The sequence below is a fragment of the Arachis hypogaea genome, chromosome 8 (assembly GCF_003086295.3).
Source record: "Arachis hypogaea cultivar Tifrunner chromosome 8, arahy.Tifrunner.gnm2.J5K5, whole genome shotgun sequence".
Lineage (NCBI taxonomy): Eukaryota > Viridiplantae > Streptophyta > Magnoliopsida > Fabales > Fabaceae > Arachis > Arachis hypogaea.
In genome coordinates, this window is record NC_092043.1 from 23,845,758 (window position 1) to 23,852,473 (window position 6,716).

The following is a 6,716-nucleotide window of genomic DNA, read 5'->3' on the forward strand; positions in this document are numbered from 1 at the left end:
TCATGGCCATGCCTACACCATCATCACTTATGTATTTTCAACGGTGGAGTTTCTACACACCATAGATTAAGGTGTGGAGCTCTGCTGTTCTTCGAGTATTAATGCAAAGTACTACTGTTTTCTATTCAGTTCATGCTTATTCTTGTTCTAAGATATTCATTCACACACAAGAACATGATGAATGTGATGATTAAGTGACATTCATCACCATTCTCACTTATGAACGCGTGATTGACAACCACTTCCGTTCTACATGAAGATAAGCTTGAATGTATATCTCTTGGGTTTCTAATCAATGATTCACATCGACTCCCCTCTGACAATGGGGCATTTGAATCTGAGATTGGAACTTCCGTGGTATAGGCTAGAATCCATTGGAAGTATTCTTGAGATCCGGAAAGTCTAAACCTTGTCTGTGTATTCCGAGTAGGATCTGGGATGGGATGACTGTGACAAGCTTCAAACTCGCGACTGTAGGGCGTGGTGACAGATGGGCGTTTAACGCCAGAAAGGGGCACCAGACTGGCGTTAAACGCCAGAAAAGGGCAAGCACTTGGCGTTATACGCCAGAAATGGGCACCAGCCCGGCGTTTAACGCCAGAATTGGCTCAAAACGCATTTTTGCATGACATTTGGTGCAGGGATGACTTTTCTTTGACACCTCAGGATCTGTGGACCCCACAGGATCCCCACCTACCCTACCACTCTCTCTCTTCTTCACCCATTCACCAATCACCTCAACACCTCTTCCCCAAAAACCCTTCACCTATCAAATCCCATCTTTCTCTTAACCACTCACATCTATCCTTCATAAAACCCCACCTACCTCACCCTTCAAATTCAAACCACTTTCTCTCCCAAACCCACCCATACATGACCGAACCATAAGCCCCCCCACTCCTATATAAACCCATCTTCACTCCTTCATTTTCACACAACATCAACACCACTACTCTCACGTTTTGGCCGAACACAAAGCCATTCCCTTCTTTCTCATTTCTTCTTCTTCTACTCTCTTCTTTCTTCTTTTGCTCGAGGACGAGCAAACCTTTTAAGTTTGGTGTGGTAAAAGCATTGCTTTTTGTTTTTCCATAACCATTTATGGCATCCAAGGCCGGAGAAACCTCTAGAAAGAGGAAAGGGAAGGCAAAAGCTTCTACCTCCGAGTCATGGGAGATGGAGAGATTCATCTCAAGGGTGCATCAAGACCACTTCTATGAAGTTGTGGCCTTGAAGAAGGTGATCCCCGAGGTCCCTTTTTCACTCAAAAAGAGTGAATATCCGGAGATCCGACATGAGATCCGAAGAAGAGGTTGGGAAGTTCTTACCAACCCCATTCAACAAGTCGGAATCTTAATGGTTTAAGAGTTCTATGCCAATGCATGGATCACCAAGAACCATGATCAAAGTGTGAACCCGGACCCAAAGAATTGGCTTACTATGGTTCGGGGGAAATACTTGGATTTTAGTCCGGAAAATGTAAGGTTGGCATTCAACTTGCCCATGATGCAAGGAGATGAACATCCTTACACTAGAAGGGTCAACTTTGATCAAAGGTTGGACCAAGTCCTCATAGACATTTGTGAAGAGGGCGCCCAATGGAAGAGAGATTCAAGAGGAAAGCCGGTTCAATTGAGAAGGCATGACCTCAAGCCTGTGGCTAGAGGATGGTTGGAGTTTATCCAACGCTCAATCATTCCCACTAGCAACCGGTCCGAAGTTACTATAGACCGGGCTATCATGATTCATAGCATCATGATTGGAGAAGAAATAGAAATTCATGAGGTGATATCCCAAGAACTTTATAAGGTGGCGGACAAGTCCTCTACCTTGGCAAGGTTAGCCTTTCCTCATCTCATTTGTCACCTCTGTTATTCAGTTGGAGTTGACATAGAGGGAGACATCCTCATTGATGAGGACAAGCCCATCACTAAGAAGAGGATGGAGCAAACAAGAGACCCCTCTCATCATCAAGTCCCTGAGATGACTCAAGGGATGCACTTTCCTCCACAAAATTATTGGGAGCAACTAAACACCTCCCTAGGAGAATTGAGTTCCAACATAGGACAACTAAGGGTGGAGCACCAAGAACAATCCATTCTCCTCCATGAAATTAGAGAAGATCAAAGAATCATGAGAGAGGAGCAACAAAGACAAGGAAGAGACATTGAGGAGCTCAAGCACTCCATAGGATCTTCAAGAGGAAGAACAAGCCGCCATCACTAAGGTGGACCCGTTCTTTAATTTCCTTGTTCTTTATTTTCTGTTTTTCGAAAAAATTATGCTTATGTTTATCTATGTTTGTGTCTTGTGATCATTAGTGTCTTAGTGTCTATGCCTTAAAGTTATGAATGTCCTATGAATCCATCACCTTTCTTAAATGAAAAATGTTCTTAATTGAAAAAGAGACGAATTGCATGAATTTTGAATTTTATAACAGATTAATTATTTTGATGTGGTGGCAATACTTTTGTTTTCTGAATGTATGCTTAAACAGTGCATATGTCTTTTGAATTTGTGGTTCATGAATGTTGGCTCTTGAAAGAATGATGAAAAAGGAGACATGTTACTGAGGATCTGAAAAATCATAAAAATGATTATTGAAGCAAGAAAAAGCAGTGAATACAAAAAAAAAATTCGAAAAAAAAAGAGAAGGAGAAAAACGAAAAAAAAAAGAAAAAGAAAGAAATAAAGTTGTGATCCAAGGCAAAAAGAGTGTGCTTAAGAACCCTGGACACCTCTAATTGGGGACTCTAGCAAAGCTGAGTCACAATCTGAAAAGGTTCACCCAATTATGTGTCTGTGGCATGTATGTATCCGGTGGTAATACTGGAAGACAGAGTGCTTTGGGCCACGGCCAAGACTCAATAAGTAGCTGTATTCAAGAATCATCATACTTAACTAGGAGAATCAATAACACTATCTGGATTCTGAGTTCCTAAAGAAGCCAACCATTCTAAATTTCAAAGGATAGAGTGAGATGCCAAAACTGTTCAGAGGCAAAAAGCTAAAAGCCCCGCTCATCTAATTAATACTGATCTTCATAGATGTTTTTGGTATTCATTGCATATTCTCTTCTCTTTATCTTATTTGATTTTCAGTTGCTTGAGGACAAGCAACAATTTAAGTTTGGTGTTGTGATGAGCGGATAATTTGTACGCTTTTTGGCATTGTTTTTAGTATGTTTTTAGTATGATCTAGTTAGTTTTTAGTATATTTTTATTAGTTTTCAGTTAAAATTCACTTTTCTGGACTTTACTATGAGTTTGTGTGTTTTTCTGTGATTTCAGGTATTTTCTGGCTGAAATTGAGGGACCTGAGCAAAAATCTGATTCAGAGACTAAAAAGAACTGCAGATTCTGTTGGATTCTGACCTCCCTGCACTCGAAGTGGATTTTCTGGAGCTACAGAAGCCCAATTGGCGCGCTCTCAACGGTGTTGGAAAGTAGACATCCTGGGCTTTCCAGAAATATATGATAGTCCATACTTTGCCCAAGATTTGATGGCCCAAACTGGCGTTCAAAGTCACCCTCAGAATTCCCTGCGTTAAACGCCGGAACTGGCACCAAAGTGGGAGTTAAACGCCCAAACTGGCACAAAAGCTGGCGTTTAACTCCAAGAAGAGTCTCTACACGAAAATGCTTCAATGCTCAGCCCAAGCACACACCAAGTGGGCCCGGAAGTGGATTTTTATGTCATTTACTCATCTCTGTACACCCTAGGCTACTAGTTCTCTATATATAGGACCTTTTACTATTGTATTTTCATCTTTTGATCTTTGGAATCTTTTGATCTTTAGATCTTTTGATCACTTTGGGAGGCTGGCCATTCGGCCATGCCTAGACCTTGTTCTTATGTATTTTCAACGGTGGAGTTTCTACACACCATAGATTAAGATGTGGAGCTCTGCTGTACCTCGAGTATTAATGCAATTACTATTGTTCTTCTATTCAATTCTGCTTGTTCTTGTTCTAAGATATCACTTGTTCTTCAACTTGATGAATGTGATGATCCGTGACACTCATCATCATTCTCACCTATGAACGTGTGCCTGACAACCACCTCCGTTCTTCCTTAGATTGGGTGGATATCTCTTGGATTCTTTAACCGGAATCTTCGTGGTATAAGCTAGAACTGATGGCGGCATTCAAGAGAATCCGGAAGGTCTAAACCTTGTCTGTGGTATTCTGAGTAGGATTCAATGATTGAATGACTGTGACGAGCTTCAAACTCCTGAAGGCGGGGTGTTAGTGACAGACGCAAAAGAATCACTGGATTCTATTCCGGCCTGATTGAGAACCGACAGATGGATAGCCGTGCCGTGACAGGGTGCATTGAACATTTCCACTGAGAGGATGGGAGGTAGCCACTGACAACGGTGAAACCCTTGCATAAGCTTGCCATGGAAAGGAGTAAGAAGGATTGGATGAAGACAGTAGGAAAGCAGAGAGACGGAAGGGACCAAGCATCTTCATACGCTTATCTGAAATTCCCACCAATGAATTACATAAGTATCTCTATCTTTATCTTTATGTTTTATTCGTATATCACCCATATCCATTTGAGTTTGCCTGACTAAGATTTACAAGGTGACCATAGCTTGCTTCATACCAACAATCTCTGTGGGATCGACCCTTACTCGCGTAAGGTTTATTACTTGGACGACCCAGTACACTTGCTGGTTAGTTGTGCGAAGTTGTAGTGATCACAATTTCCTGCACCAAGTTTTTGGCGCCGTTGCCGGGGATTGTTCGAGTATGGACAACTGAAGGTTCATCTTGTTGCTTAGATTAGGTATTTTTTTTCGGAGTTCTTAAAGATGAATTCTAGAGTCTCATGATGATTTGTTGAAGTCTGGCTGGCTGTGAAGCCATGTCTAATTTCATTGGACCGAGGTTTCAACTTATCATCACAAGAGCTTGTTGATTTCTATCAATCTTGCTGTTGGAGCAGTGATCTGCTAAGGCTTGGCTGGCCTTTGGCCATGTCTAGTGTTTTGGACCGAAGCTTTCTTTGAAAGCTTGGCTGGCTGTGAAGCCATGTCTAATTCCTGGACCGGAGTCTTAGACTAACATTGCATGATTCCTGGAATTCTCATTAAGAATTTTGATACCTTTATTTTCTTTTTCCACTTAATTTTCGAAAAAGCACAAAAAAATTTAGAAAATCATAAAATCCAAAAATTTCTTGTTTGAGTCTAGAGTCTCATTTTAAGTTTGGTGTCTTGCATGCATTGTTATTTGATTTTAGTTGCATTTTGATTATTCCTCACTATTAAAAATCCAAAAATATTTTTAATTTGTGTCTTCTCAAGTCAGTAATACAGAGAATTGAAGATTCAGAACATTCAGCAGAGGATATGCACAAAAAAGGCTGGGCATTCAAAACGCCCAGTGAGGAAGACATACTGGCATTTAAACGCCAGCCAAGGTACCTGGCTGGGCGTTTAACGCCCAAAAGGGTAGTAGTTTGGGCGTTAAACGCCAGAATGTGCACCATTCTGGGCGTTTAACGCCAGGATGGCACAAGAGGGAAGATTTTGTTTTTAATGCAAATTTTTTTTTCAAGTTTTCAAAATCTTTTCAAAATCAAATCTTTTTCAAATCAAATCTTTTCAATCAAATCTTTTTCAAAATCAATTTCTTTCCATTTTCAAAAATACTTGCTATCAATTAATGATTTGATTCAACATTTTAAGTATGTTGCCTTTTCTGTTGAGAAAGGTTTAATGTTTGAATCATATCTTTTCTTGTTAGACAAGTTATTAATTTTTTAAATCAAATCTTTTTTAAAAATATTTTTCAAATCATATCTTCTCAATCACATTTTTTTAAAACCAATCATATCTTCCTAATCACATCCTTTTCAAAATAGTTTTCAATCATATCTTTTTAATTTCTAATTTCAAAATCTTTTTCAAAAATCACTTGATTTCTTTCCCACTCTTATTTTCGAAAATCAATTAGTGTTTTTCAAAATATTTTCAAAATCCTTTACTTAGTGTTTTCAAAAATTTCTTCCCCTCTTCTCACCTCCTTCTATTTATGGACTAACACTATTCCTTAATGCACAATTCGAACTCCGTCTTTCTTGATAAGTTCGAATTTTCTACCTCTGCCTTCTATTTTTCTTTTCCTCTGACACCCCAAGGAATCTCCATACTGTGACATAGAGGATTCCACATTTTCTTGTTCTCTTCTCTTTCTTATGAGCAGGAGTTTGGCAAGTTAATAGAATAAAATCATATTTCTATAACATATATAAGAATGTATATTACACTTAAATAAAACATATTAGGTGTAATAAGAATAAATATATAAGATAAAGTAAAATTCATAAAAATAAAAACTAATAAAATATTGAACGAAAGAAATATAAATAGAAGAGAAACAAAATTATTAGACAGAAGAGAAATAATTTAATAAATTTTATATGTGTATAAAAGAGGAATAAAAAGAAGATATACAATATCTTGTTTAATTTAGCAAGATTTATCAAAATAAACACATAGAATAAAAGAATAAAAATAATAATTAAAAAAACTAAATATCTGAATTAATATCAAAATAAAAAGTAATAAAATAATGATAATCTATCATAATCTTAATATTTTAATATAATTAATTAATAACAATATAATTATTCTACCATAATCTTAATCTAATATTTTAATATAACTAATTCTAATTAAGTAATCAAATAAATTGAATATAAAT